We start from the raw sequence: 21,651 nt of genomic DNA, 5'->3' as shown, positions 1-21,651 counted from the left end.
ATGAATCCTGTGCCAGGCACTAAAATGTGATTTCCAGAGTATTCATGTAGATGTAGATGCTATTTTTGATGATACTGATGTATGCATGTAGTTATGTATTTTTGAAACTTGTGATTTTTCAAAAATCATGTAAACTTGTCCAATAACATTGTACAGAATGGTTCACAGACATAATTAAATAAATAAATGAAAATATAACAGCTTTGCTCATTTATGTATCTGTCATCTACATGTACAAGGAAATGAAGGTTAAAAGGAAATTGAAACCATATTTATTCATCCAAATTTTTTACAAATGACACTTTATCCTTCATTGATAACTCTTGTGTTAGCTTATTTGAGACCCCCAAATGATATCTATGTGTAATCCACTTCCACATCCAGTATGTTTGAAAACATTTTTTTTGGCAATATTTCTATGATGTCTTGAGCCACCATCTGAGCAACAACATTGACACACACATGTAAATTTCAGATGGTACCACCTTGAATACAGTACCAGGTAAAAATCTGGTCGCCGATGTGCAAGCTCATCTGATAAATCTCAGTTGACACCATATTAAAAACGGTACCACTAGAATTTTGATAGGACCATGTGCAACAAGGAGCACATGGCACCACTGCCACCATACCACTTGCTGTGGTGTGACTTCAATTACATGTTTAAACCCAGCCTAAAGTCACAGTCTAACATAACAGTCGCGACACTCACTGCTGTAAAAGTTGTTACCGTTTGACAGCTGGACCGACACTAGCTCTCCAAGTGGTGAGAAAGGAGAACTTCAGATACGTCGTAAGAGTAGTGTTTCTTTTGCATCCCTTTCCTGCGTGATTTACGAAATATTTGAATTATTTTTTCCCCCAAGAGTTTATGTAATATCAGAAGGCATATATGTTTCTAAAAATGATTCTAAAATGAGCGCAAGTAGGGATAAACCTCATGAATCCAGTGGCAAGTTACAATGCACTCGTGAAGTAACACTTGTGATGTTGGATAGAACTGCAGCTTACCACGTTGATATTAACGGAATATAAGCACATAGATTCACACGTAAGAAGCACAAACATGTACCTCTACATGCAGAAGGGATCGACGCCTCGTTATCGTTCCATACTACTACGTTGTTTCATTGTCACCTGTTGCCACAAGTACGACCTTCATCTCTATATTATTCTAAGTGGGACGAGCAACTGCCAAATACCGGGAGAAATATACTGTGAGTGTAAACCCCAAGTCTTCAAAGCCAATAAGACTGTCAGAAGTGCTATCATATGTTAAATTTGCCATCAGAGAGTTTTCATTGAATGACATTTGCATCATTTTATCAGTATCGGAGAAATACTGTACCTTCTGCTTTAAAAGGTTGTCACTTATATCACATTTAATTTGTATGCCTTCCACATACGTCTGTAATGTACACACTGATGGAAACTAAATTTTCTGACAAAACCTTTATGCCTGACTGCTGTAATATAATAAATTTAGAGGAAACAGCATAATTGTGTCTCTCCATCTTGCAGATGGTATGCTAATCTGGCTTAACAACAAGCCAAAGGCCCCTTTCTTCAAATATTGGGATCCTATAGTCTTCAAAATTTGTTCGTAATTCTTCACTTGATCCTTCTGATACAGTTTCTGTTGCTGTCTGTACTTAAAATGATAGTCACTTTCCTTGTCCCATTACAGTTTTGCACGAAGTCTAGCGATCTTCAAATTCTGATACTCCACTCGCGTTTTCTAAACACGCACAACTGCTTAATTTTAGCACTTCATCGTCAAAGCAGGCCTGTGTTGACGACTAGATGAACCTGGCACCGATTTATTGAGAGTTGAACATTCTGCTTTTGTGCCTTAGGAGTGTTTTACTCCTTTAGAAGGATTATCGAACCTTTGTGGCAGTCTCCTCTTCATCGTCAGTTGAGGTGACGTATTTGGAATGTCAAACAATGTGGTTAACTGCATTCCGCACGAGTTTATTATTGTCTGCATTCACGAACTGGTTTTGTTCGATGTGTAGCGGAGAAAACTTAACATTATTATATAGGTAAGCATGGCCTTTTCCATAAGATCTTCTCCTCTGCTATTCACTAGCCATTTTATACTCCTAAAATGAAACATTTATCATCAATGTACATGTAATTTGCAAGCGAATCCTGACGATGCAGTTTAGTGACATGATGGTATATACTTTTCAGGGTATTTAGGAAACGTAAAAAAAGACAGATGTGGTGTCTTCTTCTTGTTATTGCTGCCATTTTTTTGCGCTACGCTACGCTCCCGATTGTAAAAACCATTGTACAAACTAAAATAAACAAGTACTATTCGCTAAAGTTTTCACGATCGCACCGAACTCAACAGTTTAACTTACTGGCCGCTTGGAGCGCTGTTAGCGCAATAAGCAACAAAATAGAGGAGAAGTGTCGCGACTGTTATGTCAAACAGTGCCAAAGTTAAGTGGCGCCACTTTAGTTAATGTGGGGAAACCGGTATTTCTTTCGGGAAATGAAATATGATGATCTTTGACCAAGACGCTCAGTGTGACGGCACGGCAGTTAGCCACAGTTTGGCAGAGGAAGAGGGTGTGTGAATTTGAGTGGCTTAGTTGCCGGCGTCCGAAGCTTAGTAAAATCGCTCATTTTAGATGTGACAACCTTCTTACGTGCTTGTAAAGGTTAGTACTATGTGTTTTGCAAAGTTTTTAGTGTCAACTGTAGTTCCTTTTTGTTTATGTGATTTGATGTAGTGTTGCATGCTATCGGTAGAGTGCATTTAGTGGGTTTCACGCAAAGAATCGTTGTATTGGTTAGTTGTAATTGTTTGGTGTGTCAGATATTGGTGAATTTGTTCCTATGTGTTTTACTTGAAGAACATATCTCATTAAAGTTTGTTGCGATACTCTCTTCTGTTGTGAATAATACTAACTCGTTTTGTTGTCAGTGACTGTATGTATCAAAAGTTCATTGCGTATAACGTATGTCGTACACTGTAAGTGTGGAAGTTGTACCAGCTATTCTGTATGCTTTATTGGTACAAGATGTCTTATGTGCATGACTAGTCAGAAAATTTGCCACTATTATCTAACTAAAATCCAATATTTGCAGCAAATCGGGTCCCGATTGATGTTTTTAGTATGGTGTGTGTGTTTACGTGCATGACAATTTTTTGATTGTATACAGAAGAGCGTGTTTTCCATGAATTTGTTGGTTGCGTCATTAGTTCAGTTAATGATTAATTAAGGTGGTTTGCTATTGTTGAATTTGCCGTTGTTATATGTAAAGTTTTCAACACTTGTTTTTGGAACGAGTAGGGGTTTCTTGATATTTCTAGGCTTAGGTCACGTCAAGTTATAGATACTAATTTTTGCAGACAATTGAGGATTGGTGAACTTCTTGTAAGCTACATTGGTCAAGTGAAATTTCAGTAGGCCTACCAGTTTTTTTATATTTTTTTTTGTATTGTTTTTGGAGCTAGTTCGTTGTATTCTGTACTTCATCTATGTAGATAAAGTGAAATTACCGATACCAGTTCGTGTAGATTGGTATGTGGTGGTATAGTGGGTTCTGTGTAGTCCCAGCTTACTAGAATTTTCCTTAAGTTGGTGTTCGAGTATGTATTATGAATTAGAATTGCTGTATGTTTTGCTTGTCCCCACTCAAAACCCCTGATTCACCTGGTGGTCCCGTTAGTTTCGTGTTCTTCTGTGAATTAATTTTTTTATATTTTGCAGAATGGCATTTTCCCCACCTGCTCCTTGAATGTGTGACAACATGGTCACCATATTGCATCAGGGCGAATTGGCAATGTCTGCCACCTTGATGACAGTGGTCAAAGCTGACGTACGGTATCGGGTGTTTTAGTTTTATCAACTGGTGTGACGATAGTTGTTGGCACTTCCCTGTATGCAGTAGAACATGTGCGTTACTGTATATAGTCTAAGCACATTTGTGCACCACATTTGGTAAACCTGATGCAAAACCTGACACTTAGTGAGTGCACTGTACAAGTACTGAACATCTGCAATATACGAGTACTGGTGGCCCACCATCAGAGGTGTATTTCAAGCAGCTGCAGGCGCAACTACAATGCCAGTACCAGCTGCAGAATGTACAGCTACAAGAGCAGTGGCAACTGGTGTACCACCAGCAAGATCTCCTCTGGGCGTAAGAGCAACAGCAAGTGGTGTTGGTTGCTGTGTTACACACAGGGTATACCAAAGTAGGCAGCAGATATCACCTGAGAGGTACTACACTGAAATTTCCTCAGGGCAGCAAACTTGTTTATAACTAAGCCATCAACAAAGTGTCACACTAGATGTGAGACCAGTCCCCGTAACAATTGACGGCAGAAGTCTGCCACTACCTGCGTGTAATGATAAGGTCAGTGAGATGAAGTCACATTATATGTGGCATCCAAGTGCGGAAGTGCAGTTTCTCTCTTTCAGGACCCAACTTATATGGACAGACTGCCCAGCCCTATGGTTAAATGCCACAAACCATTTCATCTCAACTGGTCACTGGCATAATACAGATGCAAGGAAATAAATCCACACTACAATAATCTTAGACAGCTGGACTGCCCTTTAAGGGAGTGATGTGGTCATGAAACTTCCCAGAGACAGACTTATACCAAGGGCAAAGAGAAGTGACCTCATGACATTTTCACTAATGCATATACAACGGGTAAATTATCTACCAAACAAGTAGCTGGGAGACAGAAAATCGTCTTCATTGCTATGTCACTTTTTGGAGTGTTCATAAATGTCTGATGAAGCTGTTTGCCCCCTGCGGATGCCATGTGTGCCAGAAATGCACCACACCTTGCTGTCAGAGATTTGAGAACTGAAGTTTTTTGACCGATGACTTCACTGTCAGCCCCCCCCCCCCCCCCCGATACACACCAAAATTAACCAACTGAAGTTTAACAAGGTTGTGGAAACAGGTTTTTTACACATAATATTTAAGCCTTTCAAAGTGGGATGAATATTTCTACCTTAGATGTTTTGGAAGCGATGGATGTCAGTGTAGATAACTGTAGGAAAAGGAACCACCCCTCCCCCCCCCCCCCCCCCTGTCCTCCCAGCCAAAGGGCAAGCATGCCTTCAACAGCAACTTGACAAACAGTGGCAACATCCCTCCATAACAACCTACAGCTGGTGACATATTTGAACCTACACTTATAGAAAGCTTCTAAATGGCAATTTATTATTGAATCCACCCACTCTATTATGGGCCTGTGGTTTCTTCCTATGACTTCAAGTTTCAGTTGTGGCTCTTCTTCACAGTATTTGTCAGTGTAATCAGTGGGTGTTCTAAGCCCCTCACACCACTCAACAGTGCACCATATATGTACTACAGCAACCCCTCATGTCTTTCACCACAGAGCCGTGCTCCTGACAAACATCAGTCCACCAATTTAGAATTCGGCACAGTGGTCCAGGCAGCAATAGCATGACCGTGTGAAAGCACATGGATGTCTCATTTGTAGTTTGAAGCAAAGAAACCAGTCAGTTGGCAGACGTGGTTGTTATAGAGCACCGAATGCTCAAACACTTCTTAGCCTCTGTCTATGAGACACATTGGAGGTTTTGTGTGTTATCTTTCTAGGCATATCCTTTTTTTTTCCTCTCTCCTGTGTTGGACCTTGTCAGTGGCTATGACCAGATCCCTGTGGCTCCAGAGGACATACACTGTTTGTACATGTCATACAGGCTGCATAATGCAACACCCTTTCCTAATGATGTGCTAAGGGCCTAGACTTCTGTTTCACATACATTGATGATGTACTGATGCCATCACCTTGGCCAGAACAACACAAATGTTCTCTCTGAGTTGTTTTCTGCCACTTTATCAACTATGGAACTCCTCTAAATCCCACCAACCGTGGTGTTAGTGCTACAGAAACAATGTTTGTCAAATTTAAGGTATCTGCTGCTAGCACATGCTCACCTCCAGAATAGTCATTGCCCTGAGTATGTATTTGGTTTCAACCACAGTGCCAGAACTGCATCCACCCCTAGACTTGATAAACTTTTACCATTGCTATATACCTCATGCTGTTGAAGTTCAGATGCCACCCTACACAGCCCCTTATGGTCACACAGCTTTTGGTTTCACACGTCTCACGTGGAATCATGATTCACAGCAGATGTTCAAAGCATGCCAGGTAAGTACAACATAGGGTCTGCTGCTCACATCTTCTGCTTGTATTTTTGGAGTGCCAGATTGCAGATGCTTCAGCCCATTCTGTGAGTATGGTTTTGTGGCAGCATGGTCCTCCAAATATGCTGGCAGTATAATGGTGCTTTTGGCCACCAATCTCTACCGAGTTCCTAGTTGCCTATGGAGCCAGAAAATATTTCAGGCTGAAGTTCTCTACTATATACACCAACCATTGTCCGGTGATACTTGATTTTTTATAGCCCTTGAACAGCCATCCATCAGACCAGTTGAACCATCTGAATTTCATTACACTTTTCACCACTGGCATTAGGCATGTCATTATTGCTGGAAATGTGTTTGCTAAACTCTTGTCAAGTTGGCAGCACATCTTAACCAATGGAACTCAGTGGCCTCTCAGTGGTGCAGTGCAAGGGTCATGCTGCAAGGACCATCAGCCCTTCAGTTGTAGTGTGTGCCACTGCCAGCTGCTGATGTAGCTGTGTGCTGCAATGAAGCTGCAGCCACCAATGGTTGTATTTAGCCACATTTGTATGTCACTGTGTATATGAGGTGTTGTATGGAAGTAGTCATCTAAGCATATGCACTACAAGGGAACTGGTGAGAACACTTAGTATTGTGTGGTGTGCAGGAAGACTGCCACCATGGACCCTGTAGAGCATTCCCTGCCAAAAGTGCAAAGCAATGTCATGTATAGCCATCTCTTGGAAACTTGGTTACTACTGACAGGTTTTGTACACCTGCATCTAGATATTGTCTACACCTTGCTTGTTTCTCTTAACTTCTTCGGACAGTCTTATTGGGTGGCTAGAACATTAAAAGCACAGGCAGTGGAGAGGATGACCTATGTCTCTTTATGTTCATTTGCATAGCACATTTCAGTTGTCTGGATCAGGTGACATCTGTCAAAGGTCAACAATATTACATAGGGGTTTTCATACTGTGGTGCAACTGTAAGGCATTCTCCTTGGAAGAATGACCACATCATATAGCATCTCATGGAATGGTAAAGAAAACTTTATTGTTCACTTAAAGGTAAGTTTACGCTTGTGCAACTTTTTGTGCCCACTAAATGCATGCAGCTGTTGCATGAAGAGCTAAGGAGGCACATACACTGGTGCAAAGTCACACATGCCTCTGATTTGTGTGCATCAGCCACTGTGCACTGGTGCAGGAGTTCCCCCATCCCAGATGTGGAGACAGGTGCAACAGTTGGGTGAATATCTGCTGTTCTCCCCGTTCGGTGCTTTGTTTTACTACATCCTACAGTTAAAATTGATTTTCACATGCATTCAAATTTGCCTTTGCTTTAGCACTTTGGAAAAGTGGTGTAATGAGAAACACGTGGAATTTGAACAGCATTATCGTGTATTTCCTTTTTTCTGACTGGTTGATTCCATGGATTGTAAAGACAGAGTGAAGCTAATTAACTGTCCAGTTTCTCACAAATAACCAGAATGTAACAAAGGCAAACCAGAACAAAAGATACTTTTGTCCATCCTACTGATGAAAATGTGTTAAAGAAAAGGAGTGATTCTGGGGTCTTTGATGTGCCGAAGCTGTCTTAGTTACTTTACAAGTTGCTTTCATTTAGTAGTAATTTTTATTGGAGAGACCAAATAAAATAACACAGAAATCTCTAGTGGAAGTATGCATTCATAAAATCCTTTATGATTTGCAAATGTAAGTGTAAATACAACATCTAGTATCTGGCATTTCTTCATTAACCAGTAGCCAGTCCTTGTCTGTTGCAGATCCATATACTGCAGAAACTACTTCCCTGTATGTTCCACAAATTTCATCTATCATCACCTCTGGCTTCACCAGAAAATTGAATTCATCACAGCAACAATAAAATGTCATGATGTTTCAGACTCTTTCTAATGCCTCAGTCTATGAGCTCGGGTCGACAGAAGCGTCTGATCCCACACATCGGCTTTGACACGTGACGTAAGGGTGTTGTCGTGTGTGACGTCACGATGGCGCGGAGTTTGGTTTCTGAGTGTGGTGTGTTTGTAGATGTCGTCGTGTTGTGGTTTGTTGTGCTCTCTGGTGGTATGTTCAGGATTTTAGTTTGTGTGGTGTAATGGGCTCAGTTTGCTTTTGCTCATTATCCAGAATTTTTCGAGTGTCGGCTGTGTTTCTAGTGGAATTTGTTTCAGTGAGTTAACGATTTTGGGTGAAGGTTAATTTAGTGCTGTTCGCTGTACATCGTGTGGTAATTTTAGTAAAATGAATCGGTTGTTGTTTTTGTTCAGGAATGGATATGACAGATAAAATTAACAGAGTGCAGGTCAAGGGAACTGTTCGATCCCAATGTGTGGCTGTGTATGTTGATATTGGTATCAGGAGATGTTTTTGAGCTATATAGGCCAAGGGCAGTGTTTGATCCTAATTTATGGGATCAGGAGCTGCTGTGGAGCTATATAGGTCAAAGGAAGTGTCCGATGCCAGATGATATTGTGTTTAGTGGTATTTGGGGAGTTTTGTGATGACAGTTTTTTTTTCGTCGTTTTGTGTGGTTTCGTATGGAGGTGGGTGTCTAAATTTGTTTATATTTAGTTTGCCCCCCCCCCCCCCCCACCCAAAACACCTCATTTCATGCGCTTGTCCCGTTAGTGTCATTAGGCTTTTTGTGGAAAGAGAGTGTGTGTGTGTGTGTGTGTGTGTGTGTGTGTGTGTGTGTGTTTTGATGTATCTTCGTCCTCATAATGTGTACGTACATATGCGACATATTGGAATCGTGGTTTATGGTCGTTTCCGCCATAATTGTGACGTCATGGATCAAAGCAGACGGGCGGGATCGGACGCTTCCGTATTTCCATGAGCTCTCAAAGTGCACCAAAAATACACATTCATAATATAAACTGAAGGTCATTACAACCATTTTTATTTGATGCTTGTTATTTTTTCCTCAATATAAAGTTATCTCCTGTTTAGAATTCATTGTGATTCACATTTTAGGGAAATAAAATACACACAATAGCATATTCTTGAGCTATTCATTGTAAATGTTAAGTATATAGCAAGTGTTTCCCCACAGTAAGCCGTATGTTACCTAGTCCTCTCGCGGCTTTTGGGCAGTGTTCACATTGGCAGCTGGGCTGTGCCTTGCTGGCAACATTCGAGATGTTTACTATTTCTGATGTGATGTGAGGTGGCAGCCAGAGCAAGCTGATGAAGCTACACTTCAGTTTCTGCAGTAGACATATTAGACATCTCCAATCTGTCCTTATTAAAAGTGTCACTGCACAGCGGATTTTTTATGAATGGTGAGGAAAAATTACAAGTATTTTACTGATACAGGCAAAGTTTTTTTCTCGGTTTTATTATTAAAATAATGTCTACATATTCCATCTATTTTCATAGACTTGTAGCAATATGAAACTAAAGAGTGATATTTTCTTGTGTCCTTTTATTATTTCAGTTAAAATAGTGAAATCAAAATGGGAAAAATCTCAGATGTACAGAGAAAACCTTAAAAAAAAAAAAAAAAAAAAAAAAAAAAAACCCTTGGTAAAGTGAGATTAGCTGGTTCAGGGGGAAAGTCCATCAAAATGCAGTACCACTTGGCCTTGGCTGCACTAAATGAATTTATTAAAAGACGTTTTAATGCCAAGACCTCCTGTGTGCATGGTTACGTGTCAGTGGAAAGAGAACTAGAGCCAAATGGGATTATCTCAAGAAATTTCACTTTTTAATCTGTCTTTCACAAGAGGGTCATTCTGAGAGGTCATTATTAGCTCCAGTCAGTGAACCATTACCACTATCATGTATCACATAATTATAAAAGAAGAAAAGATACTTGTAGCAGCTCAGGTATGAATTGGCTTTGGAGGCACACAGACTCCATCCAATATGACGACTCTTGTTCCTTCCTGAGGAGTCTCAGGAGTGCAGTAAATGCCTTCCTTCTTCAAGGACATTTGTAAAATTTAAAATACAAGCGCTTATGTATAATGAATGGGACAGTTCTGTGAAAAGTTTTCTTTCAAAACAGTGTGCACTAATTCCTCTTACTTTGTCCTACACAATTGTTCTTTTGCTCTTGTACTCCTACAAAAATTTATGGTTATGGAATTTTTCTTGATTGTGCTGCAGCAGATAGTGAGGTATACTATGGTTCAATGTGTAATACGGATAACTTTTTCACAAAAGTTGTTTAGTTCATGTAAGGGGAAAACATAGGTAAATGTTAGTTAGTGTTCATGAGATGAGTCCCTAACCTTCTATTTCTGCAATGCATCATAACTTGAGTAACTGTAGTATCAAAACAACAGCAATAAAACACTGATGTCATTTTTCTGTAAGATGGCTCAGACTGGCAAGTAGTGAAGTGGTGGCTGCGCCTTTGTATCTACTACTGTGTACGTCAGCTGTCTAAGGGAGGGAATTCTCTTGCCAATGCAGATCAGCCAGCCAACGAGAAGGAAAAAAAATGTAGAAACACACACACACACACACACACACACACACACACACACACACACACACACACACACACACGGTGTTACAAAAAGGTACGGCCAAACTTTCAGGAAACATTCCTCACACACAAAGAAAGAAAATGTGTTATGTGGACATGGGTCTGGAAATGCTTACTTTCCATGTTAGAGCTCATTTTATTACTTCTCTTCAAATCACATTAATCATGGAATGGAGACACACAGCAACAGAACGTACCAGCATGACTTCAAACACTTTGTTACAGGAAATGTTCAAAATGTCCTCTGTTAGCGAGGATACATGCATCCACCCTCCGTCGCATGGAATCCCTGATGCGCTGATGCAGCCCTGGAGAATGGCGTATTGTATCACAGCCGTCCACAATACGAGCACGAAGAGTCTCTACATTTGGTACCGGGCTTGCGTAGACAAGAGCTTTCAAATGCCCCCATAAATGAAAGTCAGGAGGGTTGAGGTCAGGAGAGCATGGAGGCCATGGAATTGGTTCGCCTCTACCAATCCATCGGTCACCGAATCTGTTATTGAGAAGCGTACGAACACTTCGACTGAAACGTGCAGGAGCTCCATCGTGCATGAACCACATGTTGTGTCGTACTTGTAAAGGCACATGTTCTAGCAGCACAGGTAGAGTATCCCGTATGAAATCATGGCGGTGAATCGAGGAAGTACAGTACATACTGACGAAACTAAAATGAGCATTTCCAGACACATGTCCACTTAACATCTTTTCTTTATTTGTGTGTGAGGAATGTTTCCTGAAAGTTTGGCCGTACCTTTTTGTAACACCCTATATATATACCTCATGGTTTCATTTCTACTGGTTTGAACTGAATGAGAGTACAGTCCTATACCTGAAAAAAATTGTGGTGTGAGATCAGGTGATCCAAAGAGAAGGCCATTGAAAGTAAGTTCCACTAGGCCTTGGTTTCATCATGGATTTTCTACAAAAGTATTTTTTCTAAGAGCTGTGTACAGTTCTGTGAAGTTGAGATAGGTAATTCTCCAACTATTGGTATTGCACTCTCCCAGAAATATGAAAGCGAAGATATTGGAGGGAAAAACTTTGTGTATTTATCACTTTAGATGTAGAAGCAGCTGTAAATGTACTTTTGTTTCTGACATCTGCATATTTCATTCCAGCTAGAAAGCAATTAAATAGAATCTCAGGTTTTTATTATAGTCAACCCACACCAAAATCTCATTGTATGTTAATTTATTCTCTTCTAGTTTCATATATGAAATGTACATTCCACTTAATTGTAAGCTGTGAGCAAAAATTGCTTGCTTGCTTGCTATTTATGATGTGAGGTGTGGGCTGCTGTATGACCATAGTAGATCACAGCAATGTGATAAGTAGTCGCCAAGGGAAAAATTCACCTGTGTTTTCTGAACTGTTTTTAGTGTTACGTGTCAGTGGAAAGAGAACTAGTGAGCCAAATGGGATTATCTCAAGAAATTTCACTTTTTAATCTGTCTTTCACAAGAGGGTCATTCTGAGAGGTCATTATTAGCTCCAGTCAATGAACCATTACCACTATCATGTATCACATAATTATAAAAGAAGAAAAGATACTTGTAGCAGCCCACAGTAGCAATTAATTTTTCTATCCTGCAGTCTTTCACTCTATGCTAAACCTGCACAAATTGTCACCTTGCACTCCCATCATTGATGCCCTTCAGTAACTCACATATACTTGTGAAAGAAAACAGTGTCGCCACCATTTCAAAAACACTTCTGTACTTTTAGCTGTATTTCACTCGCTGTAATGTGTAGGCTAAAAGTAGTGAACAGTAGGCTTCATGCTATCACACTTTACCAATACAAGATTTGTAAATCAAGTACATGTGCTTGACAAATAGCATCGTTTCACAATGACCATTATGAATTATGAAAAGGTAACTAGTTTAAGAAGCTAAGATCCCAAACTACCACAAGTGAAAAAATCAGATTTTTAAACTAAATACTTTCGTCAAAATCGAATGGGAAATGTTATGCAGCTATAAAATTGGATCAACGGAAGCGTCCGATTCCACCCATCGGCTTTGACCCGTTACGTAAGGCTGTTGTGGTGTGCAACGTCATGACAGCGTGGAGTTTAGTTTGTGAGAGTGGCGTGTTTGTAGGTGTCGTTTTGATGTGATCAGTGGTGCTCTCTGGTGGTGTGTTTATGGGTAGCATGTTATGTGACGTACGGATTTCATTTGCGTAGTAGCATTGCACGTGTGTGGAATAGGTGGTGGCTGTGCTTTCAGCGGAATATTTTTCAGTGAGTTAACGAATTTGGTTTTGTTATGTCAACATTAATGTACTTTTTTTTCTGTTCGTCGTGTGTTAATTTTGGTAAATTGCTTTGTTTATGTCTTTAGTAGGTATGGATATGACTGACAAGGTCAACAGTTTTTGGTTGTCAGTGATGATGTGGGACAGTGCGTTGTCTCTAATAAAATTTCTTCAGCTATTCGGCCTGTTGGCTGAAGTCGTGAAGTGTTCAGTGTGTCGTGAAGAAATGAGGCTTATTAAAGTTCCGGCATCTCGGACCAGGGACGGCTATATGTGGAGATGTAAGGATAACAGCTCAAGGGAAGTTTTTGATTCCAATTTTGATTTTCTAGGTGTTTTTTTGTATAGGATTAAGTGTGGTGATGGTGAAAGTATTATGTAACTTACTGTTTTTATAGTGTGAAAATTGGGAAAGGGTTTTCCCCCCCTCCTTCAAACAGTTGCGTGTCCTGGCCCAGTGCTAAAAACACTCAGGTGTGAATGGGATCACTTGGGTGCATGTGATGAGAAAGAGGCATACACCTACACACTTGCCTCTAATTGCATGTGGGACAAGCACAGGCACATGGTGACTAGGCACAAGTTACACAGATGTAAGTGCATCTTAAGCCTGGTATTATGCCTTGCAACTGGGTCTTGGGTTTGGGTTTACACACTCATTACAGGGTTATTACAAATGATTGAAGCGATTTCACAGCTCTACAATAACTTTATTATTTGAGATATTTTCACAATGCTTTGCACACACATACAAAAACTCAAAAAGTTTTTTTAGGCATTCACAAATGTTCGATATGTGCCCCTTTAGTGATTCGGCAGACACCAGGCCGATAATCAAGTTCCTCCTAAACTCGGCGCAGCACGTCCCCATCAATGAGTTTGAAAGCATCGTTGATGCGAGCTCGCAGTTCTGGCACGTTTCTTGGTAGAGGAGGTTTAAACACTGAATCTTTCACATAACCCCACAGAAAGAAATCGCATGGGGTTAAGTCGGGAGAGCGTGGAGGCCATGACATGAATTGCTGATCATGATCTCCACCACGACCGATCCTTCGGTTTTCCAATCTCCTGTTTAAGAAATGCCGAACATCATGATGGAAGTGCAGTGGAGCACCATCCTGTTGAAAGATGAAGTCGGCGCTGTCGGTCTCCAGTTGTGGCATGAGCCAATTTTCCAGCATGTCCAGATACACGTGTCCTGTAACGTTTTTTTCGCAGAAGAAAAAGGGGCCGTAAACTTTAAACCGTGAGATTGCACAAAACACGTTAACTTTTGGTGAATTGCGAATTTGCTGCACAAATGAGTGAGGATTCTCTACCTCCCAGATTCGCACATTTGGTCTGTTCACTTCACCATTAAGAAAAAATGTTGCTTCATCACTGAAAAAAAATTTTGCATTGAACGCATCCTCTTCCATGAGCTGTTGCAACCGCGCCGAAAATTCAAAGCGTTTGACTTTGTCATCGGGTGTCACGGCTTGTAGCAATTGTAAACGGTAAGGCTTCTGCTTTAGCCTTTTCCGTAAGATTTTCCAAACCATCGGCTGTGGTACGTTTAGCTCCCTGCTTGCTTTATTCGTCGACTTCCGCGGGCTACGCGTGAAACTTGCCCGCACGCGTTCAACCGTTTCTTCGCTCACTGCAGGCCGACCCGTTGATTTCCCCTTACAGAGGCATCCAGAAGCTTTAAATTGCGCATACCATCGCCGAATGGAGTTAGCAGTTGGTGGATCTTTGTTGAACTTCGTCCTGAAGTGTCGTTGCACTGTTATGACTGATTGATGTGAGTGCATTTCAAGCACGACATACGCTTTCTCGGCTCCTGTCACCATTTTGTCTCACTGCGCTCTCGAGCGCTCTGGCGGCAGAAACCTGAAGTGCGGCTTCAGCCGAACAAAACTTTGAGTTTTTCTACATATCTGTAGTGTGTCGTGACCATATGTCAATGAATGGAGCTACAGTGAATTTATGAAATCGCTTCAATCATTTATAATAGCCCTGTACTATTGCTGGGAACTCCATAATGCACTGGAGGACTGTGAATGGTCTGTAGAGGATAACTTTCAGCAAGTCCTTGTGATTGTTGAGTGAATTCTTCCTGCTGTCTGCCACACCTGGCCTGCACAACACCTGGGTTCATAACAAACCTGCAGATGATGATGGAAGAACTGGGGCCAATATTTGCCTTGCACCACTAGCAAACAAGCAACATTTATTTTTACAGACCCATCCATAATTAAACAATCACTGGCTGCTACCACACAGGTCCATCTTCATCACTCAACTTGGCCCACAACTACTAAAAACTCACACAGAGTAGCCATGGCAAACATCCAGAGAAGAGGGCTTAACTATGACATTGCAACATTGCAATCCAGTATGGATCTACAGGCGATAACGGAACATAAAATATATATATGGTTTCAGAGACCCAAACTTCAACAGTAGGGAACCAGCAACACTGGGGCATAATTTTACCAAGTACTGTGGGGTGACTAGCTGCAGGAAGAACTCTGCAGTATCACAACAGCATAGACTCTTCGAACCAAAAACTGTATGGAGTAGTTCACCTAGCGCCACCTATATTTATCCCTGATCCAAAACACAGAAACTTTGCTTAACTTCGTAAATTCCCTGCAAACATTAGTACTTGACATACTTCTCCAGCAGACATATGACTGGAGGAACTTTATTTTTGTCACCATATCACCTCTGGTGATGTGCAATGGTCTACTAGTGATTTTCCTTGTCAGATCCATAACTAATAACAGAAGTAAAGCAAAAATAGATTTTGCAAGCATTAATAACCTGCCAAACTAATAATCCCAAAGCTGAAATCAAATCTGTGACCAAAAAACTATTGAAACAACTCGCTAACAAAGCTCCAGACACACAATTCCAACATGAAGTACAGAAGTAGTATAAATACCTGACAGATAACACTGCACCACAACAAACAGTTGAAAGCAACTTCAAAACATCAACATTCAACACTAGCTCACACCAACACGCATGACAAAATGCTCTGTTCAGACACGATCCATTTCACATATGCTGCGCAACCACGACGTCACGTGTACTTTTAACATCACAAGTTAAAGTTGGCAACCAGTACCACACATTTTGGTTGACCCAGCTAGGTCGCAAGCTAGATGCAGGCTGGCATTCTTACCATAGGCAAGTAGGACCAGTACTTCCTAATAAATCCATTACCCGATGTTTCCAGTTCCTTGTTTAAGAGTATGAAGTGCCAGGAGGTAAGTGTACTTCGAGGAAATTGTCTCTTATATTATTCATGAATTCTATAAATGATCTGACATACAGTGTCATTAGCAGGTGATGCAGTTGTATACAGGTAAGTTACTTCATCAGAAAATGTTGTGAAATTTACATGACTGACAGATGCTAGATTGAACTGATCCTCAATGTGAGAAAATTTAATGTACTGCATATAAACATACCAAATATGCTCAGTTAAAGCTTCCTCGTTGAGAGGTCATGTTCAGTATATAAAACTATTCCCCCGACATTTAGTCTCTGTGGGAGACATCTTTGGGGATAAAACTGCAACTGTCGAAGATGTCTTGCAGTCAGAGACGAAACATCAGGGAATAGTTTCATATATCGACAACTGCCTTTCACCCATGAAGTTTTAACTGAAGGAAACATCTGCCATGAAAGCATACAGTTTATGAAACAACCTTACTTACTCTCTTTGGAAATTTAAAGAAATTTTACCCCTCCCCCCTACTGCTCCCTTAGCAGCAGTGGTATCAGTTGAGTGACCCAAGACAGGTGTCAATAATAGTCTCCTCACTGCCAATGTTGCTGACCTATCTGTAATATAGGGACATGGGTGCATCTGATTTATATGGTGCCGTGCAACTCCCAATAGTAAGAATATAGTCCCTCTGGTCGTGACCTACAGCTAGAAAGTTCTTATAATTCTCCAAAAGTGGCAGCAGCAATTCTGGGACCAGACAGAGGAGCTGCACTGCCAAATTTGACTGGTGTTTGCAATACATTTATATTGGACTTTTGTGGTTAAATAATATTTCACAAAGGGTGCTCAGAAATGATCACTACTGAATTGCAACACATATTGTGCCTCAGTCACCTTATAAAGAAATTTACTGAAATATCCAGATTAAGTCTGCAGCTTGTGGTCTCACGGTAGCGTTCTCGCTTCCCGAGCGTGGGGTCCTGGGTTTGATTCCCAGCGGGGTCAGGGATTTTCACCTGTCCCAAGATGACTGGGTGTTGTTGTGTCGTCATCCTCCGCCTCATCATCATCATCATCATCATCATCGTCATCAGTCCCCATTACAGTCGGAGGAAGGCAACGGCAAACCACCTCCATTAGGACCTTTCCTAGTCCGGCGGTACGGGTCTCCTGCATCGTTCCCCTACGCTCTGTCCAGAAGCCTGGGACTTCATTTCCATTCCCTCCAGATTAACCGTGTATCTCTGAGAGATGCCTGTGTGTGCAGGGGGTGTCAGGTGGCTGGTTTTTATTTGTGGACTTACGTGCCATGTCACATCTGTAAAATGTATGGACCAGGATGTTGATGACAGCTAGCCATATACAATGTAAAAAGATCTGAAAAATCAACACAAATGTGATCATTGGACTGCTGTCTGGGATGCGCAACTTGTGCAGAACTGGGAAATAGAGGGTTCACATCATGACATTGTTAGTTACTTGAAAATACAGACACATACATTTCTGTGCAAACTGTAGTGGATGGGAGTGAGGAATAGCAACTTCCACTGGAACATAAATGACAACTCCAATATCTCTCTTAGGGGAGGAAGAAGGGAGGAAAGTACATTGATGGATATGTGAGAGACAGTAAAGGAAGAAAGGTCCACGAAAAGGAGGTGCCTTGGTCAAAAACCTGAAGGCTAGTAATAACAAGCACAGGTCACAGCAGCAGTACAAAATGTTAACTGTGGTAGTTGTATCAGCACTGTGGCATAATAAACTGTATGTCCATTGAGTAATGAAGACAGTAGGTTGCTACTCAAGGTGAGAATAGTGAGACTTGTGTAACTTAAGGGCACTGTGTGTGTGTGTGTGTGTGTGTGTGTGTGTGTGTCAGCCCACACAAATACGTCATACTTGAGTGCATCTTCATATTTAAAAGTGACTAAAGCTCCAGCACTCGCTCTGTCCTTTTAAACCAGCAGACCACGCTACTGCACATGTGGCCACTGATATACAGGCCACTAGAGACGTTGATTGACAGCAAAGAGGTACAATATATGCGTGAAATTAGATCTATGGCTGCATGGTCCATCCACATGGTGATATTGATGTATTACTGCGAGGTGCACCATCGCGACGACTTCGTGAGTTTGGCGGAAAGTGCCGGAGTCCATGATTTGTCCAAGCAAACCGAATTTCAGTTGCATCTTTCGCTACTGAGTGCCAGAAAGATGAAGTCGAGGCTAAAATTTTGACATTACCATACACCATAGTGTCCAGTGTCAACACAGAGCTCTGCCACTGCCGATTTATTAGGTTGTAAGAGCCAAGTGTACCTGTGGTGCTCTGTGTCTATCTCATGGACTGTATGTGTTGTCTGTCTGGTGTATGAACAGCCACATTCAGAGGGGATTTTGTGAACTCCAGACTTCTGAAGCACCAAATCATCTTTAACAGAACCCAGGACTGCTGCCATCTTTGGTGGAGGGTGAAAAATCATTTTCGCTTTGTGTTTGCTGAGAATCCGTCCTATTTTTGATGATAGGCTTCCAATGTATGGCCATAAAGCCATGGATTTAAAACATTGTCTCTTCTGCATTCCTTATGCCTACTGCTGGTTTCATTTGTAGTGTTACATATCTACTGTGGATAGTACCCATTGGCCTTAAAAAGTCTTCTCAGGTGTAGGAGCTCATACTCCAGACTGCTTTCATCAGCAATGATGTGTGCTCTGTGTACCAGAGTTCTGAGAACACTCATCGTCTGCAAAGGATGGTGGCGACTATTTGCACATAAATATAAATGTATGGGTCAGTATCTGATATACTGTATGTCCCAAGTGCTATTTTAATTTATCTTCACCATGGGGTCACACTACAAATGTGTCATCAACATAACTCCAAAATACTGTGGGCTTCAATCTGCAGATTCCAGCGCCTTCTCCTCAAAGTCCTCCATAAAAAAGATACCCACCAAGGGTGACAAAGGACTTCCCATGGTAACACCACCAGTCTGCTCATAAAATTGGTTATAGAGTTAAAAATATGTCGAGGTCAAAACATGTTGAAACAAAGCTGAAATCTCTCTATCAAAGGTTTGCCAATGAGAAATAGTGATTCTGAAAGAGGAACCTTTGTTAAGAACGACACTACATCGAAACTGACTAGTGTACCAGAACTGTTCAGTTTGAGTGATTTTAGTTTGCCAATGAAGTCCACGGAGTTATGTATGTGATGAGCGCACTATTGGATGCAGAGGAACGCCATTCATATGGATCTTTGGAAGTCCATAAGGCATCGGAGTAACTGCACCACTTGGTTTTGAATCTTTGCACAACTTCTGGTGGAAAGGGTGAGTTGTTCGGAAGTGAATTAGTCTTCCTTACCACCTGGTTGGTGGGGTATTTACTGATCTTGATGTATGTACTGTCACTCAGTAAATAGTTCATTTTATCATGATAGTCATCACGACGCATAAAAACAGTGGCATTACCTTTATCAGCTGGAAGAACTAGTTTCGGTATCCTGGCGGAGGTTATGTAATGCAGCCTCCTCTACCACAGATATGTTACCCTTTTGTGGGTGAACCTTCATAACTGCAAGTCAAATTTCACATCTTATTTCTTCTCCTGATTCCACAGAAAGAGGTCAAACAGCTCCTTCAATGGCACTGATGAATGCAGGTATTGGTAAAAACTTTGACGTGGGTGCGAAGGTCAGTCCTTTACTTAAAACCATCATTGTAGCATCGTCTAAATCTTTATCCATCATATTAATGATGGAGTGTCGAATAATAATTTCTTGCTGTGAAGACATCTCATGCTGGCTAAACTTTGCTGTCTGTCTTGATGTGGCTACGTCATGAACCCAGTCTGACTTGGCCCACATTATACCATCAATCCAGGTCCATGAGTTGTAGGGTAACTCCACAGATACCTTCAGATGCAGGCTGTAAAGTTGTTCAGAAGCCAGGTCCAGTTTTTGGTGGGTAAAGCGGATCCTCTCCTTACCAATAGCAGCACCAGCTTAAAATCCTACTTAAGACAGTCAACCTAAATAAAATGTACTAACCTGGCTAACTTTGGAACTATGCCATGGTCATTGCACCTTAATAAAGAACTTAGAGTTCAGTAACCTCGCTCTCAACTGTCTTAACTTATCCAATCGGTGAACACGTAAAACCATCTCCTCTCCGAAGAGGCACTTCATGTGCATCTCCATAGTTTCGCAGCGCAGTGTCTGTTCCATAAAATTTTAGGCATGCAGCCACATAAACTACTACTACTACTACTACTACTACTTCTTCTTCTTCTTCTTCTAATATTTCAGCTGTGGAGGTGACTGATGCTCCAGCACTTGGCCCATCCTCTTAAATCGAGATGGTGGTTCTTCCAACTGATAAAGGTAATGCTACTGTTTTAATGTCTCGTGATGACAGTCATGATAAAATGAATCGTTTACTGAGTGATAGCACATACCTCGAGATCAGTAAAGACTCCACTAACCAGGTGGTAAGGAAGACTGCTTCGCTTCTTTCCACCAGACTGAAACCAAGTGGTGCGGTTCCCCCGAGGCTTTATGGGCTTCCAAAGATCCGTAAGAATCTGATAGCGAGTAACACTGGCTCTCCAACCTATGACTGTGACCTAGTGCCGTTATTAAGGCCTCTTGTGGGGAAAATGCGCTCATCGCATACAAACTCTTGAGGACTTCATTGGCAAGCTAAAATCACTCAAACTGAACAGTTCTGATATGTTAGTCAGTTTCGATGTTCACAAAGGATCCTCTTTCAGAATCATTCTCATTGGCAAAACCATTGATAGAGAGATTTCAGCTTTGTTTGAACATGTTTTGATCTCGACATATTTTTTACTCAATAACAAATTTTATGAACATACTGATGGTGTCACCATGAGTAGTCCTTTGTTGCCCTTGGTGGGCATATTTTTTATTGAGGACTTTGAGGAGAAGGTGCTGGAATCTGCAGCTTGACGTCCACAGTATTTTGGAGTTATTTTGATAACACATTTGTGGTGTGCCCCCATGGTGAAGATAAATTAAAAGAATTTTTAAATCATCCCAATTCCATCCATAGACAAATTCAGTTCACGATGGAAATTGAAAAAGGTGGGTGCATTCCATTTTCGGATGTTTTGGCAGGACGCAAAGATGATTGCACTTTGGGACATGCAGTATATCGGAAATTGACACATTCAGATTTATATTTACATGCAAATAGCTGCTACCGTGCTTCGCAGATGACGCGTGTTCTCGGAACTCTGGTACACAGAGCAGATGCCATTGCTGATGAAAGCAGTCTGGAGGGCAAGCTTCTACACTTGAGAAGAGTTTTTGAAGCAAACGGGTACTCTCCACAGCAGATATGTGAGGCACTCCAATGAAACCAGCAGTGGGCATAAGTAATGCAGAAAAAGATACAGAAAGTTTTAAATCTGTGGCTTTATGACCATACGTTAGAAAATAGGATGGATTCTCAGCAAACACAAGGTGAAAGTAAT

General features: G+C 41.2%; 1 protein-coding gene across 2 annotated transcripts in view; it reads left to right on the top strand.

Moving 5' to 3' along the window:
• Nucleotides 1–2,514: 2,514 nt before the first annotated feature.
• Nucleotides 2,515–21,651, top strand: part of LOC126249615 (UPF0587 protein v1g245604) — a 134,186-nt gene continuing 115,049 nt past the window's right edge. The window contains exons 1-2 of one of the 2 annotated variants that reach the window (XM_049951285.1): nt 2,536–2,672; nt 20,462–20,536. The gene's annotated coding sequence lies outside the window, so the exon portion shown is untranslated. Of the gene's footprint in view, nt 2,673–20,461; nt 20,537–21,651 lie in introns of both variants that reach the window. The other variant, XM_049951284.1, reaches the window with a different exon arrangement.

The sequence above is a fragment of the Schistocerca nitens genome, chromosome 3, assembly GCF_023898315.1.
Source record: "Schistocerca nitens isolate TAMUIC-IGC-003100 chromosome 3, iqSchNite1.1, whole genome shotgun sequence".
Taxonomy (NCBI): domain Eukaryota; kingdom Metazoa; phylum Arthropoda; class Insecta; order Orthoptera; family Acrididae; genus Schistocerca; species Schistocerca nitens.
This window is presented reverse-complemented; position numbering and strand designations above follow the sequence as displayed.